Genomic DNA, 14952 nt, shown 5'->3' on the forward strand with positions numbered 1-14952 from the left:
CACACATATATATATATATGTGTGTGTGGTTATATATATATATAACCACACACACATATATATATATATATGTGTGTGTGGTTATATATATATAACCACACACACATATATATATATATATGTGTGTGTGGTTATATATATATAACCACACACACATATATATATATATAGTGTGTGTTATATATATATATATCACACACACACAATATATATATATATGATCTGTGTGTGGTTATATATATATAACCACACACACATATATATATATATATGTGTGTGTGGTTATATATATATAACCACACACACATATATATATATATATGTGTGTGTGGTTATATATATATATAACCACACACACATATATATATATATGTGTGTGTGTTATATATATATATAACCACACACACATATATATATATATGTGTGTGTGGTTATATATATATAACCACACACACATATATATATATATAACCACACACACATATATATATATATATATGTGTGTGTGGTTATATATATATATATGTGTGTGTGGTTATATATATATAACCACACACACATATATATATATATAACCACACACACATATATATATATATATATCCACACACACACACATATATATAACCACACACACATATATATATATATATCCACACACACACATATATATATATATATATATATATATATATATATGTGTGTGGATATATATATATATATGTGTGTGTGGTTATATATATATATATGTGTGTGTGGATATATATATATATGTGTGTGTGGTTATATATATATATATGTGTGTGTGGTTATATATATATATGTGTGTGTGGTTATATATATATATGTGTGTGTGGTTATATATATATATGTGTGTGTGGTTATATATATATATGTGTGTGTGTGTGTGGCTATATATATGTGTGTGTGTGTGTGTGGTTATAATATATATGTGTGTGTGTGGTTATATATATATATGTGTGTGTGTGTGTGCGGTTATATATGTGTGTGTGTGTGGTTATATATGTGTGTGTGTGTGGTTATATATGTGTGGTTATATATGTGTGTGTATGTGTGGTTATATATGTGTGTGTGTGTGTGGTTATATATGTGTGTGTGTGTGGTTATATATATATATGTGTGTGTGTGTGTGGTTATATATATATGTGTGTGGTTATATATATATATGTGTGTGTGTGTGGTTATGTGTGTGTGTGTGGTTATATATATGTGTGTGTGTGTGGTTATATATGTGTGGTTATATATGTGTGTGTGTGGGGTTATATATATATGTGTGTGTGTGTGTGGTTATATATGTGTGTGTGTGTGGTTATGTGTGTGTGGTTATATATGTGTGTGTGTGTGGTTATATATGTGTGTGTGTGTGGTTATATATATATGTGTGTGTGTATGGTTATATATATGTGTGTGTGTGGTTATATATGTGTGTGTGTGTGGTTATATATATGTGTGTGTGTGTGTGTGTGTGTGGTTATATATATGTGTGTGTGTGTGTGGTTATATATATATGTGTGTGTGTGTGTGGTTATATATATATGTGTGTGTGTGTGTGGTTATATAGGGCCCAAGTTTCCACATGATAAACGTGCGCCCCTCCGAGCTGGGCGCCCGTTTTTCGCGCCTAAAACGGCGGCAGAAAAAAAACTCGCGATTCTGGAGCGTTCTGCAGCTCCTTGTCTGTTTGGCGCGGCGCTCAGGGGGGCGGAGCCTACACTCGCGTCGATTTTGTAAGTGGGAGGGGGCGGGTACTATTTAAATTAGTTTTTTTCCTGCCGGCAATGCTGCGCGTGCGCGTTGGAGCGTTCGCGCATGCTCAGTGTGAAAAAAACACTGGCACTCGGCCATTTTTGTAGTTCTTTGTAGGTGTTTAGTTTTTGAACATTTTTTAATAAAAGCACATTGCCATCAGCACAGAGGCTTCTTGTAGCAGTGAGAAGGGTGCAGGAAGCCTCAAAGTTGAGACAGCCGTTTCCCGACGACCTCTCCCTTTTGCCAGAGCAAACTGGTGGAGAACGGACTATCTTAGAAATCGCAATTCTCCACATTTTTTTTTCTGCAGTTCTAGTCAGGTAGAACAGTTCTACTTTGGAACAGAATTATTTCTTCAAAAGGGGGCGTGTCCGGCCACTGACGCCTGATTTCAAAGTTTCCACAGTGAAAATGTACTCCAAACTAACTTAGAATGGAGCAAGTGAAGATTTTTGTAGAACTGAAAAAACCTGTTCTACACATTAAAAAATCAGGCATAGGTTACAAATCGGGCGTGCAGAACGAGGTTGGGGGGGGGGGGAAGGGAAGTCATTAAATTCTACAATAAATCCTTATTTATACTTCTACAAATATTATACAAATAAATCCAACCTGAATAAACATTTATAAGCAAAGAAAAGATTAAATAAACCATCTTCCTACCTGTGTGAAAGTGCTTCAGCCAGGAAGAATGGTGCAGCAAGCGTCACAAAACGAGGCAGCCGTTACCGAACGCGGGGGAGGGAGGGAGCCGACCGAACGCGGCGGGGGAGGGAGCCGACCGAACGCGGCGGGGGAGGGAGCCGATCGAACGCGGCGGGGGAGGGAGCCGACCGAACGCGGGAGGGAGGGAGCTGACTGAATGCGGGCGGGAGGGAGGGAGGGAGGGAGCCGACTGAACGGGGGGAGAGAAAGGGAGCCGACCGAACGCGGCGGGGGAGGGAGCCGACCGAACGCGGCGGGGGAGGGAGCCGACCGAACGCGGCGGGGGAGGGAGCCGACCGAACGCGGCGGGGGAGGGAGCCGACCGAACGCGGCGGGGGAGGGAGCCGACCGAACGCGGCGGGGGAGGGAGCCGACCGAACGCGGCGGGGGAGGGAGCCGACCGAACGCGGGGAGGAAGGGAACGCGGGGGGGGGGACAATGGAGCCGTTCCAGACGGCTGGCAGGAAAGAGAGAAGGCTGCAGGAAGCCTCAGAAATTGAGGAGCCATTTCCCGACGGCAAAAGGGGGAGGTCGTCGGGAAACGGCTGCCTCAACTTTCTGAGGCTTCCTGCAGCCTTCTCACTGCTACAAGAAGCCTCTGTGCTGATGTGCTGATGGCAATGTACTTTTATTAAAAAATGTTCAAAAACTAAACGGCTACAAAGAACTACAAAAATGGCTGCGTGCCAATGTTTCCTTCACACTGAGCATGCGCGAATGCTCCAACGCGCACGCGCAGCGTTGCCGGCAGGAAAAAAACTAATTTAAATAGTACCCGCCCCCTCCCACTTACAAAATCGGCGCGAGTGTAGGCTCCGCCCCCTGGGCGCCGCGCCAAACAGACAAGGAGCTGCAGAACGCTCCAGAATCGCTCGTTTTTTTTCCGGCGCCGTTTTATGCGCGAAAAGCGGGCGCCCAGCTCGGAGGGGCGCCCGTTTCTTATCGTGTGGAAACTTGGGCCCATAGTGTGTGCGTGTGGTTATATAGTGTATGTGTGTGATCCTTGTTCGAGGGACCGCCTATGATGATACTGTGTACATAACAGGAAGTAGCTCAATAATGGGCAGCAGATTTTTTTAAGGTGAGCAAACAGTGTATTTTTCCTTTTCATGGTACAAATACATTAAACTTTAAAGGATAATGCTTTCTGGTGAGGTGAATTCTGAAACCTGGTGGATATGTCAAAGAAACTGCAGGTGGGAAAAAAAATTACTGTTTCTGAATTTAAATGTCTTCAGATTGTAACCCAATCCATCATAGTGTGACATTTGTAATTATTATCTCGGGACACAATCCAGTGAGTCGCTACTTGGCTGAAAGAGAAATTGATCATTTATTACCAACATTAAATTATATTTTTTAAAGAAATCTTTTGTGCCATATTCTTTAAGGGGACAGTGCACAATAATTGGATAGAACCATGCAGCACTGAATGAGGCCATTTGGGCCATTGTCACTGTGCTGGCCCTTTGAAAGAGTTATCCAATTAGTCCCACTTCCCTGCTCCTTCACCGTAGCCCTGCAAATTTCTCTTTCAAAGTATATATGTACATGAAACATCAAATTGGACTTGCATCTTTTCTTGCATTTAGCATGCATCTCTCACATTCACTTGCATTTGCAAACCAATTGGGGAAAAAAAATCCTCCGACATTGTCTTGGAGCCTGAAATGTATAAGCAGTTACAATCGCTCTTGGGTTTGATAACTTTTCCTTTTTGATTACTTTCTCACAGGAAATGATTGGGCAACGATATTTAAAGGCAAGATTGACGACTAACCATTCAATACCATGCTCCAAACAACTGTTCAATTGTCCTTTTTAAGTTTGAATATATTTGTACCATGAAAGGGAAAAATACTATTTTCGTTCGCCTTTTTTTAAAAAAAAACTAAGGGGTCATAGTTTCAAAATAAGGGGTCGCCCATTTAAAACGGAAATGAGGAGGAATTTCTTCTCCGAGTGTCGTGAATCTGTGGAATTCTCTGCCCCAGAGAGCTGTGGAGGCTGGGTCACTGAATATATTTAAGGCGGCAATAGACAGATCTTTATACAATCGGGGAGTCAAGGGTTATGGGGAACAGGCAGGGCAGTGGAGTTGAAGCCAAGATCAGATAAGATCAGCCATGGCTTCTGTTGTTATGTTTATGTTCAACACCATGCAAAAATCAGCTATGTAAGTCAAAATGTTCGTATTGTCAATTAAAACCATAACAAGGTAAAGGATCCATGCAGTTGTTTTGAAAAGGCTGCATCTTCCAATTCGACGGTGTGGTCAAACTATTTAAAACACATTTTTTAAAGTGCACTTTAAATGTTACTTTGTCATTGGAGCCCAAATGTCCTACCTGGCTCTTTGAGATGAATCTGAAGGAGCTGGCTGCTGTTTCAAATATAAGCTTAAACATTCCCTCATCTTGTGCTTCAGGAAGTGAGAAGCTTGAACATTGTAAAAATATCACATGATTTCATTCTAAAATTAATGCATTATGACCCAATTGCCTGCATTTTTGCAAGCTTAAGCTTTTAGCAGAAAAAATAGCACAAGGATTACCGGTGGTTGCCATCTAATTATACTTTGTGTATGGGTAAGCTGCATTTCAGAGATAACGATGTGTACATTAAGACAACATCGGAAGCTAGGATGGCCTTGAATGTGAGCACATCAATACACTCAACACTGAAGGACTCTGGCAGTATATCATTCAATAAAATAAAGTTGGGAATGTAAAGGAGGTGGTTTTGTGCAATTACTGCCGAAATTGGACTTCAGTAATCTTGATTCTTGGGTCCTGCTCCTCTCGGCCTTGCTTTTGTTGTGGGTTCAAGTCCCACTCCAGGGGCTTGAGCACGAAAATCTCGGCTGATGCTCCAGTGTAATACTGAGGGAGCACTGCACTGCACTGTACGTCTTTCGGATGAGATGTTAAAACCTATGGTCCCGTCTGCTCTCTCGGCTGGATGTAAATGATCCCGTGGCACTATTTTGAAGAAAGCAGGGGCAGTTGCCCGATATTTATCACTCAATCAACATCACTAATACAGGTCATCTGGTCATTATCACATTGCAGTTTGTGGGAGCTTGCTGTGCGCAAATTGGCTGTAAAGTGCATTGGGACATCTGGTTGTGAAAGGCGCTATATAAATCTGTCTCTCTCTCTCTCTCTCTCTCTCTCTCTCTCTGTCTCTCTGTCTCTCTCTCTCTCTGACTCTCATCAGTCTGTCTCTCATTCTGTCTGGCTCTCTCATCTGTCTCTCTCTGAAGTTGAGTTGCTTTCTGCTGATCATGAAGTAGCAGTTTTGGTTGCAGCTGGTTAAAGCAACGCCTAACGTTGCTGAGATTGCTTGTCTGCATTGCAGAGTTACAGTTATCCCTGGCTCTCTGCTAATTGATTTGTCATCGCAGCACTGTGTTTCTGCAGCCGGTAAAGGACAGATTATTGATCCATGGGCTAAGCTTGGATAATGCATTAAAGCTGCGGAAATGAAGTCCAGCGCCAAAAGCAAGCTGAGACGAGAGAATATTCCAGAAAGTGGCCTACATTTTTCCAGGTGTTACTGTACTTAGAACACATGATTTACAAATTTAAATCTGGCAAATCCTATATACTGAACAGATTTTATTGGGGCTTCAATAGATTGATAGGACTTTGGGTTCAAAACCACAATTTTCTTGCCTAATGTTCAGAATTATGAGCGGTTTTGATAGAGTAGATAGGGAGGGTCGGTAACCAGAGGACACAGATTTAAAATAATTAGAAGGCTTGGATTTTATATGGCGCCTTTCACGATCACTGACCTCTCTAGGCGCTTTACAGCCAATGAAATACTTTTGGAGTGTAGTCACTGTTGTAATGTGGGAAACACGGCAGCCAATTTGCGAACAGCAAGCTCCCACAAACAACAATCTGATAATGACCAGATCATCTGTTTTTGTTGCGTTGATTGAAGGATAAATATTGGCCCAGGACACCGGGGAGGTATCTGTGTTCTGTGTTGGGGGTGGGGGGAGGTGTCTGTGTTGGGGGTGTGGGGGTGGGGGATCAAGTTCTGAGGTGAGACCATGATCGAATCACCCGTTATCAGTAACATGTATTTGTGCAGCTCTGTAATGTGAAGAAACATTCCATGGTGATTTTCAAATCGGTGTATTGAAAAACCAGGAAGGGAGAAATCCGAGGGATAAACAAAGGCTTGGCCAAAGTCTTGTGGTTTTTAATGGGTTGAGAGTTTGAAGCACACTCCGTCACCATTGGCTGGGAGCAACAAAGCAGGGGTAGGGGTGGGTGCGGGGGATAGAGGTGGGGGGGGCCCGGGTGGGATTGCACAGGTGGCCCGAATGCGAGGAACCGAGTTTTTGAGGGGAGATGCAGGGCTGGAGCAGATTGCAGAGATAGGGTGGCAGCACCTCCCAAACCCGCGACCTCTACCACCTAGAAGGACAAGGGCAGCAGGTGCATGGGAACACCACCACCTCCACGTTCCCCTCCCAGTCACACACCATCCTGACTTGGTAATATCTCGGCCGTTCCCCCATCGTCGCTGGGTCACAATCCTGGAACTCCCTCCCTAACAGCACTGTGGGAGCACCTTCACCACACGGACTGCAGCGGTTCAAGGCAGCGGCTCACCACCTCCTTCTCGAGGGGCGATTAGGGATGGGCAATAAATGCCAGCCTTGGCCTTTTGGCTAAGATCATGCGTAACTGACCTGACAGGGGAGTAACCATGACCCCAAAGTGGTTCTCCCTGGATCAGGAAGGTGGTTCTCCTATGCTTTTTGGAAATAGGAGGTGGGTGGGGGGCTTGACCCATCCACCTCCATGGCACGAACCTGGTATTGCAGTACTTCCAGGAACGGTGCAGTGGCTCTAGGCCTTTTGGCTAAGAGCATTGGCGCAGAGTGATCCTTGATGTGTGCAAGGTGACCTCTGGCGTTTGTGATTTGACAAAGAATTGGAAAGATTGGCTACGAATTTTAAAAAAAATAATAAATAAATAAATGCCAGCCTTGCCGACCGATAGGGTGGTCGGACTTTACGTCAGGAGGGTTTTATGCGCTCCCACAACCATACGATGAGGGCAGGGGACGGCCCCACACACACCCGCACGACGCAAATATCCCGCTGGTTATCAACCTGGAACTCTGACCCCACTCGCCGGGATGATCCGGAGTGGGGCTCGAACTCGCCATCTCCCACTGCCCCACAGGCTCGCTCCGTCCGAATTACTGGTGAGGCTGATTTATTGCAGGTATTTTGAATCCGTGCTGCTAAATTTCTGCTGAGTCAGTTTCAGTTCACTTTCCAAATCTATTTCAGCTTTGGTGCACTCGACACAAAGGGTGATCTTGCATTCTCGATTTCTATTCTTGGTTGCTCAGAGGCGCACATCAGCAGCAGTGTGCTGATTTATTAACTGTGCCGGTTCACCCTCAATTAAGTACCTATCTGCATTGTCTGCTAGCTGTTTAAAAAGTAAAATGCAAGAGCAAATTGATCCAGTTTACCACATTTAGAATCTGCCTTTTGTGTTGTGGACTTCACGAGTACGAAGATCTGGGTTGGGTCGGGACTATTGACGGTGATCGCATCGTACGCAAACACTCATGCAGTTATCGCATTGTGGCTGACACAGGACAGACAGCACGTGGATGGAACAAGCAGCCTGTCAGCACAGAGGCAGTGGCAGGGTCGGGAGAGGTGCTATCAAATGTCCCACAGTCGGTTGCCGGCACGCGAATTTAAAAAAAAAAAGTTTCCGACACGTTCCCTCCCCCACACCCACACCTCCCCACAGGTCCCATTGATACCGAAATACTTAAAAAAAAACTAAATAAACATAACCACTTACCTTGCTCCCTGGACCCCCGATGTCCCACCATCTTTCCCAGGCTGTACGGACGCCTGCCGGTAAACCCACCATACTCACCGAATCTCGCGACGGCGGCAAGGGGGCGCTGCACGCTCTGATGTCACCACGTGGGTGGCGGCCGAGCGCGCAGCGGTCCATCTCGGCTCCGCCCCCGCCGCCCGACTAAACTTACCGTGAGCCCAGGAATCCGGTCGCCGCCGACGGTGAAGGACTTAGCCGCTCCTCTCCGGCGATTTAACGGCCGGCGTTAGAAACCGAATTTGTCTTCGGGTGATGTTGCCAAGGGGCAGTAGGTATACAAGGGGGGAGGGGGGGCAGCTAAGGATAGATCCTTGAGATGACTCCGCCGATAACGGTGTGGGGATGGGCAGAGCAGCTGTTGCTGGGGGCGCTGGAGCTACGATTGGATCAAGAAGGACGGCACCAAGCACGAGCAGTCCCTCCAACGGACAATGGAGGAGAAGCATCGGAGGTGTGGGCGAGCCTGTTGAAGGCTGCAGCAAGGACGAAGAAGGAACGAGCATCGTAGTCACAGAGGATGTAATTTGTAGTCGGCACTAATTTATCCCCCCCCCCCACCCCCGCAAATAATATGTTCGATTTATTTTCCCCTCACTTTTTGTTTTGAGAGCGAGATAGAACAACTACCCAACTTGTATTTATACGGCGCCTTTAACATAGTGGAACATCCCAATGGGCTTCACAGGAGTATTACGAGATAAAAATTTGACATCAAGCCGCATAAATAGAAATTAGCGCAGGTGTCCAAAAGCTTAGTCAAAGAGGTAGGTTTTAAGGAGCGTCTTGAAGGAGGAGAGAGGTTTAGGCAGGGAGTTCCAGAGCTTGGGGCCCAGACAACTGAAGGCACGGCCACCAATGGTTGAGCGATTTATAATCAGGAATGCTCGAGGGCAGAATTAGAGGAGTGCAGATATTTTGTACAGTTGTGGGGCTGGAGGTGATTAGAGATAGGGAGGGTCGAGGCCATGGAGGGATTTGAAAAGAAAGAAGCAGAGGCAAGCCTGTGCCTTGTAACCTCTGGCCAATACACTATATTTGTAGCATTTCCACGGCAGAAGTCACATCTTACAATGGCAAGTAATTTCCACTGTGCAGCCAAATTGGTTTGCAGCATTTATCAAGAAACTTTGCACCTGGAGTAACTGGTGCCTCACCACATCCATGCCGTTGTGTAGGTCGATGCAATATTTCCCAGGTAGAAATGTTTCCTTCTCTCACTTTCTCATGTTAAAGTGGGAACCAAGGTCGTGTAGGCAGATAGATAACCAAGTCCGAGATGTTAAGTGTCCCACAAACCATGAATGGTCACAATGTTCAGATTTGAATTTTTGTGGTCATTTGAGGTCGCTGTGCTGGAGAATGAAACATTCTGTTTTTGCATGTAGTGTTGGCATTGGAAAGCCGAATGAACAAGCTATTTGGAAACTATGCAGCATGTCTGGTGTGGTGAGCTAAATTGCAGATTATTTTTTTTTTAAGGCCAATAGAATTATTCATTTGTGTCTGAACTGGGAGGGGTCAGATGCAGTGAAAGTTACAAAATGCTGCGGTGCAGAGGGACCTGGGGGTCCTTGTACATGACTCAAAGTTAATATGCAGGGATAGCAAGTAATTAGGAAGGCAGAAGAAATGTTGGCCTTTATTGCAAGGGGGGGTGGAGTATAAAAGTAAGGGAGTCCTGCTACAACTGTACAAGGTATTGGTGAGATCACACCCTAGAGTACTGCGTACAGTTTTGGTCTCCTTATTTTAAGGAGGGATATACGTGCATTGGAGGCTGTTCAGAGAAGGTTCACTAGGTTGATTCCAGAGATGAATGGGTTGTCATATGAAGATAGGTTGGACCTCTACTCATTGGAGTTTAGAAGAATGAGAGGTGATCTTATTGAAATGTATAAGATTCTGAAGGGGCTTGACGGGGTAGATGCAGAGAGCTGGTTTCCCCATGTGGGGGAATCTAGGGGGCATAGTCTCAGAATAAGGGGTCGCCCATTTAAAAAGGAAATGAAAAGGAATTTCCTCTCTGAAGGTCGTGAATCTTTGGAATTCTCTGCCCCGGGGAACTGTGGAGTTTGGGTCATTGAATCAAGGTGGAGATAGACAGATTCTTGAACTATAAGGAAATCCAGCATTATGGGGAGCGGGCGGGGAAGTGGAGTTGAGGTCAGATCAACCACAATCTTATTAAATGGTGGAGCAGGCTCGAGGAGCCAAATGGCCGATTCCTGCTCCTAATTCTTACGTTCTTGTGTTCTAAAGGAATTAAGTACATGACCAAATGGGTTAGGTACACTGTGCACAATGTTTATAGAGGAGTAGCATGGAGGGTGACTGTCAGAGATTTCTTCCTGGCCTTTGTAGTCTGAATATTTCCGTTAACATCTGGATACTCTTGTGGTGAGGGGCGGTTCTGCTAACTTTTCCATGACCATTTAAAAAAAAATACTTCTGCATTCCTTCCCCTGTAAGGTAGCTTAAAAATAATTGCAGTTCGGTGGTTTGATGCATTTGGGCCCATGGGCACGCACACCTGTTTTGGCGGGAGGTTCTGTACAAAGTATTGCATTCAAGGGAGAAAAGTTGAACAGATCTCTTCAATGCTGTTTGCAAATTACTCTTGGGTAATTGCTAATATTGCAACCGGATTGGGCTGCACTTGAAGGGAGTATAGGCGGGAGAATCCGATTCTCCCACTGCTGGTGGTATGGGATTGTGGGATTGCCCCTGACATGTATTTGCTTCATGGGCTCTTTGGCAATGTGTTGCTATGAATTCTTAAGCAGTCAGAGCGAGTTGATTTATTAAAAGGTTTAACAATCGCACTACACAGCCAGTTTATCCACCAGGCTCACAACTGCATATTTGGACTTCCAGAAGGCATTTGACAAGGTGCCACACAAAAGGTTACTGCACAAGATAAAAGTTCACGGGGTTGGGGGTAATATATTAGCGTGGATGGAAGATTGGCTAACGAACAGAAAACAGAAAGTTGGGATAAATGGTTCATTCTCTGGTTGGCAATCAGTAATGAGTGGGGTGCCGCAGGGATCAGTGCTGGGACCCCAACTATTTACAATCTCTATATTAACGACTTGGAAGAAGGAGTGTAACGTAGCCAAGTTTGCTGACGATACAAAGATGGGAGGAAGGGCAATGTGTGAAGAGGACATACAGAGGCTGCAGGAGGACATAGACAGGCTAAGTGAGTGGGTAAAAATTTGGCAGATGGAGTATAATGTTAGAAAGTGTGAAGTCAGGCACTTTGGCAGAAAAAATCAAAGAGCAAGTTATTATTTAAATGGAGAAAGATTGCAAAGTACTGCAGTACAACGGGACCTGGGGGTTACTTGTGCATGAAACACAAAAGGATAGTATGCAGGTACAGCAAGTGGAATCTTGGCCTTTATTGCAAAGGGGATGGAGTATAAAAGCAGAGAAGTCTTGTTCCAGCTGTACAGGGTATTGGTGAGGCCACACCTGGAATACTGCATGCAGTTTTGGTTTCCATATTTACGAAAGGATATATTGCTTTGGAGGCAGTTCAGAGAAGGTTCACTCGGTTGATCCCGGGGATGAGGAAAGGTTGAGGATGTTGGGCCTCTACTCATTGGAATTCAGAAGAATGAGAAGTGATCTTATAGAAATGTATAAGATTATGAGGGGGCTTGACAAGGTGGATGCAGAGAGGATGTTTCCACTGATAGGGGAGACTAGAACTAGAGGGCATGATCTTAGAATAAGGGGCCGCCCATTTAGAACTGAGATGAGGAGGAATTTCTTCTCTGAGGGTTGTAAATCTGTGGAATTCGCTGCCTCAGAGAGCTGTGGAAGCTGGGACATTAAATTTAAGACAGAAATAGACAATTTCTTAAACGATAATGGGTTATAGGGAGCGGGCAGGGAAGTGGAGCTGAGTCCATGATCAGATCAACCATGATCTTATTAAATGGCGGAGCAGGCTCGAGGGGCCGTATGGCCTACTCCTGTTCCTATTTCTTATGTTCTTATACTTCATTGTGGAGGACCTAGACTCAACTAACTGGGGTTTTATTGAGTCTTGTGAACATCACGTAACTGGCTAAGCTACTCACAATGCAACAGCTCTACCAACCTGCGAGCATGTTCACTGGTGCATACATTACAGCCCCTATGGTATAAAGTGGATGGGGGAGAAAAAATACTCTGTGCAACTACAGTCTTGGGGCTGGATTTTCGGCTTTGCTGATTTCAGGGTGATAATGGCGGCGGCGCGGTAAAGTTTGCGCCTGGGAACAACTTGCGCCTCAATCAGCAGGTCGGACCGCCCGCTTTCACAGGCGGTCCCAGCAGGGCGCGCTGTGGGGCGTAAGGGTCGGGCGGGAGTCAAAAAACCCAGCCCATGTCTCAACCAGGGGACGTTGCACGCCGGCTCGCCTCTTCCAGACGCTAATGCTCCGCGCCCCGCTGAAACCGGCTCGGAGAACCCCGGCGGGACGCTGGAAGCTAGCCGCCCGCCCGGGAGAGCTCACTGCCGCCATTGCCGCTGCTCCGGGGTGAAAACTGGGGCGGCCAGCACCGGAAAATCCTGCCCGTCCTTTGTTCAAGTCTATTTGCCAAGTTCGAGGTTCAGCGTTGTAACTGATGATTAGTAAGTCTGTGAACATTCTTGTAGCTTTCTGCTTGGCAAGTCATCTCAGTCTCCCAATCTTTACATTTAATGGTCCACTGTGGCAGGACTGTTCTTCATAGTTAAAGCAATTTACTTCTGAAACTTATTCTGTCATGCCTACCACTGAGCAGTTATCGAGAACCAGTCCTTCCAGAGTACAACTTCTTTGGATTTAGATCCCAGCAGTATTCAACTGGAGCTGGACCTGGTACTTTACTGATTTTAATAAGCTTCGTGGAACCCAGTCATTACTTTATTATTTACCTCTTTCCCACCATGGGCCTCGGTCCTTTTATATTGGTTCCTCAATTTAAAAAAAAAGGATGCATGTAATGTCTGCCCGTCAAATGAAACCTGGAAAATGGAGCTAGTGTTTTAACATGTCCAGAGAAAACCATTTTGTACAAGAATCTATTTTAGTATTTGACATTTTTAAATCATGCAAAATGACTTCCTGCTAACTTTTTAAAAATCCAGTCCTCAAAAGTATTTGAGAAAATGATAGCTCCGATTTATTCTGTGCTGCATAAACTTTATAACGTGGCTATGTTGAATCACAATTATAGTTGCTTCCTCAATGGCATAACTTAAATACTTCATTTAATCTTACAGGATCAACTTGCATTTCAGCCTTGCAACACATTATTCTTTGCAACAGGTTGGAAAGTGAACGATGATTTTGTAAGCTGGGCTGTTAAAATTGTTTTTTTTTAAAAATCCAACATTGTATTTATACCCGGTTCAGGAATTCTATTAAATATAAATCAATGAGCTGATTTGGATCTTTGCTTATCTGGAGCAGTGCACACTGTTTCAGGAATGTTGAGGTTAGGAGCAGCTTGGGTCAGATGGCCATTTGGACTTGAAAGTGATACTGGGACTATTGATCGTAATGGCTGGCTGCATTTTGTTGCTTTGGCGGTTGTTCATTGACTGTCGGCTAGTTGTAACCTGAGCATTGACTTAAATGCTGGGAAATCAGTGGATTGGCGTAATCTATTGTACGGCAGAGATTTGATATATTGAACATCTCGGCCAAAGTCTCGATCATCCCAACCTCTTTTAGCTGAGGAGGAATTTCTTCTCTGAGGGTCGTGAATCTTTGGAATTCTCTGCCCCAGAGAGCTGTGGAGGCTGGATCATTGAATATATTTAAGTTGGAGATAGACAGATTTTTGAGCGAACGGGGAAGTGGAGTTGAGGCCAAGATCAGATCAGCCATGATATTGAATGGCGGAGCAGGCTCGAGGGGCCAAATGGTCAACTCCTGCTCCTGTTTCTTATGTTTTTGCTTGTGTTTTGTATTTTTGATTCTGTGACTGACTTTTGCAAAGTAGAGATGCAGCTTAGAATGATGCCATGAACATAGTGGACATTTCGGCCCGTGCGACAAATGAAATGTAAAGTTACCGGGGAGAAAATGTGATTTCCAAATATTTTGTTGATCTTTGCAATAATTGTATGAAATAGTTTAAGCCCAAGGAGCTCTACATCGAAACATTTCTGCTGAATATTTGATTTACGTTGCAACATTTCAGTTTTTAGAGTCTTTCGTGAAATACCATTGGAAAAAAAACAGGATCCCATTTAATCTGCCACAAAGACCCCAGATAAAAGCCAGTGAAGATGCCCCACTGATTTGGTGCCAGGACCATTCATGGAACGGATTAACGTAATCCAGGCGTTTGAATGCTGGAACTGTCGACTTGTCATTGACCAAAGTGATGCAAGTCTGACAGACTTGGCTGTGTTGTGACCCCTGGATAACTTGCCCATCAATTCCTTTCTCAATAACATTTGTGGTTGCCAGTAACAATCTTCTGTGGATTGATTAGAATTATGTACGGGAGAGCTTAGTGGGCCAAGTTACAATTTATAAAAAGCAGAATCTGCACACCCTAAAAACCCAGACAAGCACTAGTGTATTTGCATGG

The 14952-nt window shown here is 44.6% G+C and overlaps 1 protein-coding gene and 1 pseudogene across 18 annotated transcripts in view; both read left to right on the forward strand.

The window, feature by feature from the left end:
- The window catches only part of kif1b (kinesin family member 1B), a 327704-nt gene that overhangs the window by 19127 nt on the left and 293625 nt on the right, over positions 1 to 14952 (forward strand). The gene's annotated exons all lie outside the window — the stretch shown is intronic.
- LOC139229447 (U2 spliceosomal RNA) lies at positions 7145 to 7346 on the forward strand (annotated as a pseudogene).

The sequence above is a fragment of the Pristiophorus japonicus genome, chromosome 18 (genome assembly GCF_044704955.1).
Source record: "Pristiophorus japonicus isolate sPriJap1 chromosome 18, sPriJap1.hap1, whole genome shotgun sequence".
NCBI lineage: Eukaryota > Metazoa > Chordata > Chondrichthyes > Pristiophoridae > Pristiophorus > Pristiophorus japonicus.